This window comes from Dermacentor andersoni, chromosome 11 (genome assembly GCF_023375885.2).
Source record: "Dermacentor andersoni chromosome 11, qqDerAnde1_hic_scaffold, whole genome shotgun sequence".
NCBI classification, from domain to species: domain Eukaryota; kingdom Metazoa; phylum Arthropoda; class Arachnida; order Ixodida; family Ixodidae; genus Dermacentor; species Dermacentor andersoni.
Window position 1 is genome coordinate 3221018 of NC_092824.1, and position 13410 is coordinate 3234427.

Here is a 13410-nt window from a genome sequence, read left to right on the forward strand (position 1 = left end):
CGGGAGACTCCATCGCGGCGACCGCGCGCAGTGGCGTTCACTGTACGTATTTGGTAAAGAGATAGCGTCTGTGAACGATTGTGTGCTTTCAGTTTGCCCAAGATTATTATTTAGACAGTAATAAACTTCTCTCGTTTCGAAAGTACTTACAGAAATGTCCGGGAGAGCTCGGCGTGGTGTTTTCAGTGAGCGCTGACAGCAAAACCTATGAGGAGCGCGCCACGTGATCCCTCATACTACGCCAGCGAGGCACTTCCGATAGATGGCGACTCCGTAACTCCTCGCCGCCAATATATGGTGCACGCAAAATTCTGTCAGTGCGCTGAAGCGCGAGGGAATAGGGCGGGCACTTGACCTTACCTCTTGGGATACCGCACTAGTACTGAATCATCAAAAAAAGTCGGTTTGTGCAAGTTATCTTGTCTGCAACACTCTTGCTAAACGGGAGACTAAAATACCACGATGACGGCTCTATTGCGGAGATCGGCAAGGTGCGCAGAGACAGCAATTTTGCCGCCTTTCTTCGCATTCTGCAAAATGCGACTTTCTTGTTAGGATCACGCATAGCGGCCGATCCCGACGCTAGGGACACACAAGCACGATTTCGTTCCTCTAACTTTCGTCCTTATACTGCCCTTAACTCCTTAATTACAGCGTTATTGAACAGGCGCCTCACATAACATGACAATGAACCTGAAGAGCTGATTAGTGCCCTCCACTCGGCGCCCTCCAACTGAAAACACTACTGATTTCCAAATGAAAACCACACAAACCGATCGCACAACCCAAACTTATCACAGAATGTCGTTTTCTTGACGGCAAAACACTGCAACACTCACTTGACAAAGAGCAGCGGCAGCACATTCAGAACAGCCGCAAACATACCACAGCGCAATACGAGTGCGATAACGCTATTATGCCCGGCTCAAACAGATCGCACGACCCAAACTAATTACAGAATATCGTTTTCTTGACAGCAAAACACTGCAACATGACAAGGGCAGTGGCAGCACATTCAGAACAGCCGCAAACAGACCACAGCGCCATGCGAGTGCGATAACGCAACTATGCCCGGCTTCACGAATAACGTGGCCGCCTTGATCCCATGCCAAATGAAAACACTACCGATTTCCAAATTAAAACCACACGAACAGATCGCACAACCAAACTAATCACAGAATGTCGTTTTCTTGACAGCAAAATACTGCAACACGTACATGACAAAGGGCAGCGGCAGCACATGGACGTCAGACTCTGGAGTTTTGAAAGACGCGTGGCGCCACCTGCCGTTGCGAAGAAGCAGTAAATGAGTGGTGCGAAGCCCGACTCCCTTGCTAAGTTGCCTATGCAGCTAGCGACTGCGAAACAACGATTTAACTAGATTTCGGTACATATTGCGAGTGTTTTGCGCATTTAACACCCAGACAGAGAGCTATGCATTTCTACTCTAGTCGGACGCGCCGCTGAACTGCCATAAAGCGCTTGCTGGCTCACTCTTCAGACTGATGGCGGAAATGACGGCAACCGCGATAGCTCGTCGCGCTACGAAAAAACGCCGCAATCGACGCTACTGTTGTGTTGTAAATTGCCGTGAACGTGAAGGACGGAACAACGTTCAGTTTTACCGATTTCCATCGCGATCGTATGAAGGGGAAAGGAGAGAGCACTGGATACGGGCTGTTCAACCTGTTGGGTAATCGGATTACTTACATTCCCAACAACACAGCGGCTCGCACGAGAAAGTGCGACAATTTTGTCCTTCTGTAATTGTGTTGCGTAGCCCTGACGGAGGACCGTGGTAACCAAGCGAAAACTCAAGAATCTGCAGCCGCGAATTCGTTGGTAACAGAAAAAACGTTGCAAACCATCCTGCTTATGTGCCATCGATATATCCACCTTTTAACAAACGTGCGCCTCCGCTTGACTCAACAAGTGGAACGGAGAGATTTGGCAGGTCAGCTTAACAAAACATTTTGGTTCGTTTATGAATTCAAAATCCTTTTCTAGAGCATCGTTGTATCGCGAGCTCATTTCTACTTTCGGTATATTGTATGTCCTGCGCCGATACAACAAGCACGCTTCGCGATGTGCTGAGCCTGCTCGACTGCGTTTTTCAAATGTGAGCAATAAGGTTGCTGTAGGAGCACTGGATGAGTAATTGCGAAGTAACGCACGTGTGGAAAGAAAAAAATGTCGCGTTTATTTACATTAATTTTTGCGCGCTTGTTGCTCGAAGCGTCTGCGAAAAGTTCAAATTAAGGTACTGAGCGATGCTGTAGCTCCTGCGAGAAAGAAAGATGCAGCGCGTAGGCACTGTAGGAAGCTTACTTTCGTTATGATGGCACGCTGTTTGCTACCTTGGAAAACGTTTTCTATTTGCTGCCCTGGAAAAGACTATGAAAGGATTTACTCTCTGTAAATAATTGCGAGATAAAACATTACGATAAAATACATAAAAATATAGGAGACACTTAAGTCTTGTGTTCAGGACATATTCAATATGAACCAATTTGAAATGCTTAAATTTTTATGCTGATATGCCTATAGACAAATCTAATGCTCTCTGTACTTGCGAGTTGCAGCACGCCGAAATAACACTTTATACTTTATTTTATATTGTACACGTACTTCGTCCTGCTGAGCTTCCTTTCCGAAGCGTGGATGGGCAGAAGCAGCTTTCCAGGTCCTTGATTTTTAGGAAACCGTGCCTCAACACAAACTAAAGAGAAGGGTCTATTGTGGCCTATGCACCTTCGCTTGCGGACAGCTCTCCTTGCACTACTCAGTTAGCGCCAAGGCTGCGATGGGGGCGCTGATGACGGGTTTTTCCGCAGCGCCGCCTGGGCAGAGTCTGAGGTCTATTCAGAACAGCCGCAAACACACCACAGCGAAATGCGAGTGCGGTGACGCAACCATACGCAACTATGCCCGGCTCGCCCGGCGTCACGAATCACGTGGCCGCCGTGGTCACATGGTGTGACGACGGTATCGCCACCTTGCGCAAGGTTAGATCGCGTTGATGGGTTGTTGAATATTGTACAAGCCGCTTGTATAGGTGTTCTGTGCCGTGGTGTGGCGCCTTGGTGTGCGCGTCTTGCGTGTCGTGCGCGTTGCGCTTTTGTAGTTCTCGACAAGTTAATCATGTTGCGCAGAGCCAGACGCCGCGCGCTCTTCCATTGTTCTTCAGCCACTCCATATGCAGCAAGAGTGGCGAGCTGGAAGCTGCCACTGGGCGTTCCGCAAGGCCTTTCAGTTTCCTCTCTCATTTCGGACGCTTTCCGCTTTCAGTGCCGCGTCATTGTGGTTACAGCATGTTAAAAAACAATTGCCGCTTCTACATAGGTGCGATCACACCATCCTCTGCGCCCAAGCGTGGCGAGCCTATAACGATGAGTTTCAGAAATATTAAAGCGAATAGCTTTCTGTCCCCTCTCCGTCGGATGTTTTCGTAGTTCAGTCGTCGGTGGTCGGTCGTCGGACTGTTGATCTGCAAGGAAAATGCTCGCGCGTTCGTTCGTTCGCTCTCACGCTAACTATATTTTGCTCTCTCGCTCGCTTTCTCTAGCGTTCTTTTGTTCGCTCGCTCGTTGAGACTAATCGCTTGCATTAACAATCATCGACGATGGCTTCTGCAAATTTTTTTATGTACATTGTGCTCACAGTATAGAATTCGTTGCCACACTTCCTACGAAGCACCGTTACCAGAAACGACTGTACCGATGTGACCCTCCGTTGGCACCAAAAGTGATGTTCGCTTATTAACTCAATGCTTTTATTTATGCTGCATGTGACTTGCATGATTTAGCGCTCTGGAGCCAAGCTCCAAGTTGTTCATGGGTCTCACGGGGAAGCGCGTTGTTTGATGAATAATGTACGCTTACTGCATTTATACCCGTGTCACACGGGCGTTTGGAAGGCCTTCCAACCGATAGTCAGTTGACTCAAAGGTCAAGTTCGAGCTGCTACACGGGCGGTTTCGAAGGCCGCCGAGTCAATAGTCTATCGAGTCAACGGAGCACTCTGCAACTCTATTGAAATTTCGACGGCATTTGAGCAACGGAAGCGGAAACAGCGCGAACATGTCCTCTCGTTCACAGTGTGCTCGTACTCACGGTTAGAAAGAACAAATCAAACCAAATGCTCTAAAAATACTATATATGAGTGTCATTCATTATTCAATAAAGTGTTTTTGCCACTTGACATGTGCGAACACACACCAAAACGGCAGCCGCATCGAGCGGCGCAAACGTTGCTGCAGTTTCGCTACTCAACAACTTAAAAACTAAACATATATGTATGGCAATGTATAAACAAACATAAAAGAAATTATAGTATATTTAAATGGTTTCAATGTTGTTTACCTTTTCGTGACATCAAAACGAAAATAAAGATCCACAGCGCCACACAATTTTGCGAGAAACGCCTGAACCACTCAACGGCCTTTCAAAAGTGCCGTGTAGCAACGCGACAACTACTTTGAGTCGATAGAGTTGTGGCGTTTCAAAGGCCGTTGACTGGAAGGCCTTCCAAGTGTGCCCGTGTGACACAGGTACGATATCACCTAAAATTTCATATGGAGTTAAACACACACATCATATATATATATCCAAGTGCTCGGACTGTTTATATTAAAACCGCAGTTTTCATTATTCAGACGACTGAGCACAAAATGTTACCTTTATACGCACGAAAACTGTACAGCACTCGTGCATCAGCAGTAAGAAAACATTGAGCCGTTCAGCGGTAAGGTATTTACATCACTGCATTGTGAATAAGAGGAAACACGGCAAAGCTGCCTTGTCCAGCGGGAATTTTGAAGCATTTGCATGCGACGCTGCTCATTTTCCAGGAGCTTGTTGTCACATTTAGTGACGACGCCTTTGATATGCCAAACACACTGGAAGGAACCGGGTAGTCATACAGATCTTTCTTCCTGTTTAAGGCTCGGCCGGCTACCATTGCCGTAAGGGCGGCTTCGATGTTTCTGTACTCGCGCTCCCCTTCCTCCTGGCGCAAGACACTTCCCCTTGGGATGCCACGTTCATTTGCCATCCTTCGTCTCTTCTGACATGAGGTTAACACCACAAAAGAATTTCTTTTTCTTGCCGCACTCATTCTGATGTAGGTCGAATAGAGGAGCAATTGACACGACGAGTGCTGTTTGACAAGCGAGGAATTCTCCCGCCAAAAACGGCGCTGTCGAAAACGTACCCGGTACGCTTGATAGCTAAACAGATAGAGCGAGTCATGTGAAGTCGTTTTCAAAACGTATTCAGCCCTCGTTTTTAAGTTGTTTGGATTTCAACGTTTTCAAAACGCATTCACCCCTCGTTATTGAACTGTCTTGTTTGGAACGTCTTTGATGCGTCGATTTTGGTCAAAAATCCGTTTCAGACGTTGAATCCCTTAATACGACGTTTTCAAGACTTTGTGTGCTATCTGGCATAGACCCATCTTGACGGAGATTTCCTCTGTTAACCTGGGTCAGCGTTTTCATGACTAACCAGATCTTTGCTCGCTGATCGCAAGGCACACCTCCGACTAGGCACGGTCTCGAGAGGACCCCACGAGCTAGGCACCTGCGGTACCCCGCAGGGCTCGGTCCTCTCCCCACTATTATTCAATATAGCCATGCACAAGCTCTCCATTCGCCTCGCTGCAATCCTGAACGTGTGTCACGCCATTTATGCAGATGACATCACGACCTGTGCGCCGGGCGGCTCGCTAGCCATGCTCGAACACTCTTTACAAAGCACGTTGGAGGCTACGGAATACTTTCTTCTAAACACGGGCCTTGAAATTTTCCCCGCTAAATCAGAGCTGCTTTAATACCGACAGTCCAGACAAAGGGTCAGAAACCTTACGCCTATGGAAGCTCTGCCGATAGAAATTCGAACTAAGAATGGACATCTCATACCGAGGATGGGCTCGATCAAGATTCTAAGTCACCTCATTGATGCCAAGGGCTGTAACTCGACGGCCCTCAACAGGCTCACTGGACAGGCTAGTAATGTCATAAGACTTGTAGCCCGCGTCTCGAATCGAAGAGGCGGTCTCAAAAAGGACAATCTGCTCAGAGCTTATCAGGCATCCTTCCTAAGTCATGTCATCTACATCGCGCCGTACCTTAGCTGGGGTAAGGCGGAAAAAGTCAAAATCGACTCCCTAATCAAAACCGACATCGAGCGTGTGCTCGTCCTTCCGCAGTCCACGAGCACCGAGAAGCTGCTGGAGCTAGGACTCCACAACACCATCGGTGAGCTAATAGAAGCTAACACAGTGGCTGAAATAGTGAGACTATCATCCACTAAGCCAGGGATCAAGATTTTAGAAGCGGGTATCCAACACAGACATAAACCGGCGAGCAAAGTTAGATTGACCCGGGAAACCAGAACTCGCATCATGGTTGACCCCGTGAAACACCCGCCCAGTGCATAACGAGTGTAGAAGATTCGCGAGAATCAAGTCCATCCTTAAAAAGATCAATCAGCAGAAACTAGATGCCCTCTTTGTCGATTCTGCCACATATGACAGTGGGGATCAGTTCGCTGTCTCGGTTGTAGACGCGGGAGGCAACCTGGTTAATGCAGCCACTGTCCATACTAGGTTTGCCCATGTGGCGGAGGAAGTAGCGATCGCTGTGGCTTTTCACAGCTCAAAAGTTCCCCCTATCGTCTTCTCGGACTCGCGCGCGACGGTTAGATCCTTCTCGTCCGCCCTCGTGTCTGAACAGAACAGTATTGTGAACAAAGCACTTCAAAGAACTCGGAAGAGCAGCGAAGGAGGATACTACATCTCGTCGTTCCCAGCCCATCTAAATAAAAATAGCTCAGTTAACTCGCTCGGATGTAATCCTCACGAGCAGGCGCACCGGAGAGCGCGCGATTTCACGTGCCACGCTGTTGCGGGTAGCCAGACTTCGAACGAGGTCAAGATCCACAGAGATGGATTATGTACTTTCCACGAAATTTTTTCGCATTATCGAACGGGCAGGAGGACACCTCCACCCCCTCCCCACTCCAAATTGAACAAACCTCAGGCTAGCACACTCAGACTTCTACAAACACGTTCGTGTCCCACTCCTCGGTCCCTTAAAGGGACACTAAAGCGAAACAATAATCAGATTAGACTAATAAAGCATATTTTGAGAACCCTGCAGGCAGTCATTTCAAAATAATAGTTTGATTATTAGATGAGAAAATGAAGGTCGAAGTATCAGTATTTGAATTTCGCGCCACAACCCCGACGCCCGTTCGTCAGTGTGACGTCAGAAATTCCAAAGTATATTTTCGCATTTGGGCCGCGTAGGCTGAGTAAAGGTTCCCGAAACTTGCCGTGTTTAATATTTGATTCCTTTTGAACACAGTGTAGTCAATCTGTACCGCTATATAAGTAAGTAGGCCTTAGAATATGCCATCAAAATCCATTACGTCACAGCGCCAAGGTGCGCGAACTTCGAGGAGGCGTCGCCACCCATCTTTCGTTCTTGCGCTTTTTCTGGCTTACCAGGCGTATTATTGTGGTAAGAGTGGTGTTTTTAGTGTCTTAGAAAGGTAATTTACTGATGCAGAAGAAATCATTTTTCTCTTTAGTGTATAGACCCTTACCACTCACAGTCGTTCCCCAAATGTGGTCATGACTCATGCTCTTTTGATCACATGCTCCGGCTGTGCCCAGCCCTTAACGCCTCTCTACCCATCACGAAAGATCAATGGGAGGCATCCCTCAAGAGCAGCCATCTTCACATTCAACTCCAGGCTGTCCAGAGGGTCCACGACATTGCGACGGGACTTCGTCTCCCGGTCCCACCGTGGGCAGAGCCACCGAATTAGTCTTGTGGAGCCTTCGGCTCCCCTAGATCTCAGTTTCTCAGGACTCAAATAACATTCTTGTCATGCCATGTCATGTCATGTCTCGCGGACATTACTTGTACGTTCCCTGATGCGGCAGACTTTCAGCGAGAACCACGCAGTGATCTTACACTCGATCCGCTTTTTGTCGCCGCCCTGCTTCTCAAGGCAGCGGTCGCTTTACACTTCGGGATAAGTTTCTCTACAAAACTAATTACTCCGGGCATGAAAAATTCATAGACAGCTTTAAAAGCACAGTATTGTTACGTAGGAAGACGCAGACGAAAAGCTATGTACAAGTATATTTACAAGAAAATACGCTGCGCTTGGCCAAGAGGCAACAGCCCGCGCTAGCTTCTCATCGTCGTCGTCGTCTTCGCACTGGTCGCCTTTCTGTGATCGCACATATTGTTCCGTAGCACTACCCCCGGCTGCAAAAGCGCCGTCCCGGAGCGACTAAAGATCGGATTCGGAAGCAGTGTAGTAGGCCTTGAGCCTACTGACATGCACGACATCACTTGATGCCAGAAGAGAGGACGAGGTTGAACCCACAGGAGCAATTTCGTAAGTCACAGGCGTCACCTGGCGCAGCACGCGGTAGGGCCCTGTGTATCGCGAAAGGAGCTTCTCTGAAAGTCCGACGTGACCGGAGGGCGACCACAGGAGCACGAGCGCACCAGGCGAAAACTGTACGTCACGATGGCGGGCGTTGTAATGACACTGCTGAGTGGCTTGTGAGGCCGTCAGTCGAGCACGGGCAAGCTGGCGTGCATGGTCGGCGAGGGCGATGGCGTCGCGCGCATACTCGCTTGTTGAGATCGCAGCAGGAGGAAGTGCCGTGTCTAGGGGCAAGGTAGGTTCGCGGCCGTACAGTAGATAAAATGGAGAAAATCCGGCGGTGTCGTGCCAGGAAGAATTGTACGCAAATGTTACGTAAGGAAGGGCAATGTCCCAGTCGTGGTGGTCTTTGGAAACGTACTTGGACAGCATATCGGTAAGAGTACGGTTTAACCGCTCTGTCAGGCCATTGGTTTGAGGATGGTATGAGGTAGTCAGTTTGTGTTGAATGGAGCAGGAACGCACAATGTCAGCGATAACTTTCGAGAGGAAGTTTCGACCACAGTCAGTAAGCAGCTGTCGCGGGGCGCCATGAAGCAAGATAATGTCACGCAAGAGAAAGTCCGCGACGTCAGTGGCGCAACTGGTAGGGAGAGCCCGAGTGATAGCGTATCGGGTGACGTAATCAGTCGCGACGGCTACCCATTTGTTCCCAGAGGATGACGTGGGAAAGGGACCGAGCAGGTCTAATCCAACACGAAAGAACGGTTCTACAGGGACGGTGATCGGCTGGAGATGACCGGCAGGTAGCACCTGAGGTGTTTTCCGACGCTGGCATGGGATCACAGGCAGCAACATAGCGTCGAACGGAGCGAGCGAGACCAGGCCAATAGAAGCGGCGGCGGACGCGGTCGTACGTGCGGGCAGTGGCGTAGCAACAGGGGGGGCCGGGGGGCCGTGGGCCCCGGGTGCAAGGGGCCAGTGAAGGGGTGGGGGGGGTGTCATATACGTCTGAAGACGCCCCTCTTTCCGCCGGCAACACCCGGGGAGGGGGGTGACAGAAGACCTATGGGCCCCGGGTGCCAGACGACCTAGCTACGCCACTGCGTGCGGGTTACCCCAAGATGTCCTGCAGTGGGTGCGTCATGCATATCAAAGAGCACAGTCTGTCGTAGCTGTTTTGGCACGACAAGAAGAAGATCAGAGCCGTCAGGGAGGAAGTTCCTTCGATACATAATGCCACCCTGGAGGACATATCGGCGAACGGATTCGTCGGTAGGTGTTGAGCGCAGACGCTCGATAAGTGCGCGCAGCGATAGGTCTCGGTACTGCTCATCGGCGATGTTAGCGAAGGCAGACACAGAGAAAATGCCGTTGGCGCTACTACTGTCGGCGTCGTCAGGCTCGTCTACCGGGTAGCGAGACAGGCAGTCAGCGTCCTTGTGTAGACGGCCAGATTTATAGGTGAATACGAATATTCTTGGAGGCGTAAGGCCCAGCGACCAAGTCTTCCTGTAGGATCTTTCAGTGAGCATAACCAGCAAAGCGCGTGATGGTCTGTGACAACGGAAAAGGGTCGGCCATATAAGTATGGGCGTAATTTCGCAACCGCCCAAACTAGGGCCAGACACTCACGCTCAGTGATGGAATAGTTGTGCTCCGCGGGTGAGAGGAGCTTGCTGGCGTAAGCGATAACACGGTCGTGGCCATGCTGGCGTTGGGCCAGTACTGCGCCAATTCCGTGACCGCTGGCATCAGTACGGACTTCGGTAGGCGCAGAAGGATCGAAATGGGCCAGAACGGGAGGCGTTGTGAGAATGTCGATTAGATGTGAGAATGCAGAGGCCTCGTTATCGCCCCACTGGAAAGAGGCGTCTTTTTTCAAAAGCTCGGTTAGTGGTTGTGCTATGGCGGCGAAATTTCTCACGAAACGGCGGAAGTACGAACAAAGGCCGATGAAGCTGCGCACATCCTTGACACACTTCGGAACAAGGAAGTGCGCAACAGCATGGATCTTGCCTGGGTCCGGTTGCACTCCGTTTGCGTCAACGAGATGTCCAAGGACGGTAATATGGTGACGGCCGAATTGACACTGTATTAAGAGCAAAGGGCGCACTATCTGCGCTGACTAGAACTTACAGTGCGCACCACAAATCATTATCAATGACACGTACGCATATTGGAATACATAACAAAGTGAAATGCAGATGTGTTCAGGATACAATATACACTAGGACTCCCCGGTTACCATGATTACCATGATTCTGCGTAGTGAAAACAAAATGACGTACATATTGACACATGTACTTTATCTTTTTCGGGCGGCCGCTTCTCACCGTCTAATAAATGTTACCGCTCAGCACGGGACACGCCCGCATGTATCGGAAGTTTCTCGAATGTTATCGATGTTTCTACCCATTGTCCGTTGTCACCCAAGCTTGTGTAATCTGATTGCATGTGCGAAGCGAATTCTGTAGAATTTTCTGGCAGACACTCGGGAACCAGCGATTACTCTGGAACCTTCGATGACCCAGGTATATAAAAGCCAACGCGCTTGAGCGGCAGATGAGACATTCGACAATCGCCCACTGTGTTCGTCGCTATCGTCGTCCTTTGAGTGTAGCCTGTTGTTAAGGGCACAGGTTCGCCTAATAAAACGCTCGTTTTGTCAAGCACAGTTTTGCTACCTTCTTCACCGTCACTACGTGACGATATACAGATACATAGGCGTGATGTCAGCACATGACATATCTAAGTGCCACCTCGATTTATTGGTATTAAGCGTACAACTTCAAGCCACACACGTCAAAAAGCCAAATGTGCAAAAAAACAGAAGCAATGGAATTATATATGTATTACAGTGTGGTGAATGTATGTTTGTGCTCAATCTAAAGTTACACAGGTTAGTTTTCCTTTGTTTTCATTTATTACAGACGAAGCAGTGTCAAATTTATAAATAAGGTAAAATTCGAGAAGCTCGCCGTCATGGCTGGTGCGGAATCCAGATACGAGTATCGTCACATTGAGATTGTTAAATGAGTGGCCCGGCATGGTTAACATGTCTCGAGAGTGGTGAGTTTGTTTGGGATTTGGCACGCGATCTGTGACTGTTAAACGGATGCTGAAAGGTGTTTCAGTCTGGCCTATGTATTGCATGTGGCAAGTGCACTCAAGGAAGTACACTATATGTTACGAGTCGCCGTTGAAGCTGCTTTTGTCAACATGCATTGGCTGGCTGTGCTGGTGGCAGTCAATGTAGGACCTACAATGACGGCCACACACACACACACACACACACACACACACACACACACACACACATATATATATATATATATATATATATATATATATATATATATATATATATATATATATATATATATATATATATATATATATATGTATATATATATTGACACGTGTACTTATATTTAACGGGCGACCACATTCGCCGGCTAACAAATGTTATCGCACAGCGCTGGACGCGTCTGCATGTATCCGAAGTTTCTGGAAAGTTATCGATGCTTCTATCCGCTGTTTGTTGTCGCCGAACCTTGTGTTATCTGATTTCATCGCGTGACTCGAATGTTGTAGAACTTTGTGGAAGGCATGCGGGTCCCAGCGATTAGTCTGGAACATTCGATGGCTGCTGTATAAAAACCGACGCACTTGACCCGCTGAGCAGATTTTCGACGATCGCCGACTGTGTTCGCCGCTATCGTTGTGCTTTAAGTGTAGCCTGTTTTGTGGGCACAGGTTCGCCCAATAAAAGCTAGTTTTGTCTTTCACAGTACTGCTACTGTGTTCTTTGGAGTCACTACCACGTGACATCTGGTGGAGGTGCTTTTAGTCCATGTACCGGACGCCCCCGACAAGCCGTGATCCAAGCCCGGACTGCAAAAAGGACACCAACGTAGTCCCGGACCATCGAGCAAGCCGCCGTCTTCAACAGCTACCCCCGGAGCACGGACTTCTACTTGAGAAGACCAAGAAGATTGTGACCAAAGCAACCCCAATGGCAGCCCCAGCGTCCCCCATCGTGCTGCAGCAGCCCAGGGAACCACCGACGTTCCGCGGTTCCACATTTGAGGACCTGGAAAGCTGGCTGGAAACATATGAGAGGGTCGCTACGTTTAATAGCTGGAACAATGACGACAAACTGCGATATGTCTTCTTCGCATTGGAAGACGCTGCCAGGACGTGGTTCGAGAACCGCGGAGCCACCTTGACGACCTGGGACCTGTTCCGAAGCGGCTTCCTGCAGACATTCGCAAACGTCGTACGCCGAGAACGAGCCCAAGCGCTATTAGAATCCCTGGTGCAGCTACCTAATGAGACAACCGCGATATTCACGGACGAAATGAGCCGTCTATTCCGTCACGCCCACCCCGAAATCCCCGAGGAGAAGAAAGTCCGCCTACTCATGCGTGGTGTGAAAGAGGAACTTTTTGCCGGAATGATACGAAGCCCACCGAAGACCGTCGACGAGTTTCTTCGCGAGGCCACCAGCATCGTGAAGACACTCGAGATGCGAAACCGGCAATTCGATCCCACCACAATATGGCTCGAGTAATTCACAAATTTCCTGGAAACGAGGCGGACCTCCTTTTGACTCTCAAAGCCCAGTACTTCCCCACACAGACATCGGAGCCTCTGCCACCCTACACCGGCACCCCTAACGAGCTCCTAGATGAGGACATTCATCTACATGAGGTAACAGCGGCGATAATGGGCTTGAGACGCCACACAGCCCCGGGAATGGACCAAATTACCAATAAGGCACTTGTAAATCTTGACAGCCCCTCGCTAGTAGAGCTTACCGCTCATCTTAACGAAGTATGGAGGAAAGGAAACTTTCCCGAGGACTGGAAAATAGCCGAGGTTCGTCTGATACCGAAGCCAGGCAAGCCACCAGCCATTGAGAACCTACGACCGATCTCCCTCACTTCATGTGTAGGAAAGCTCCTAGAGCACATCGTTCTCAACCGGCTACAGCCAT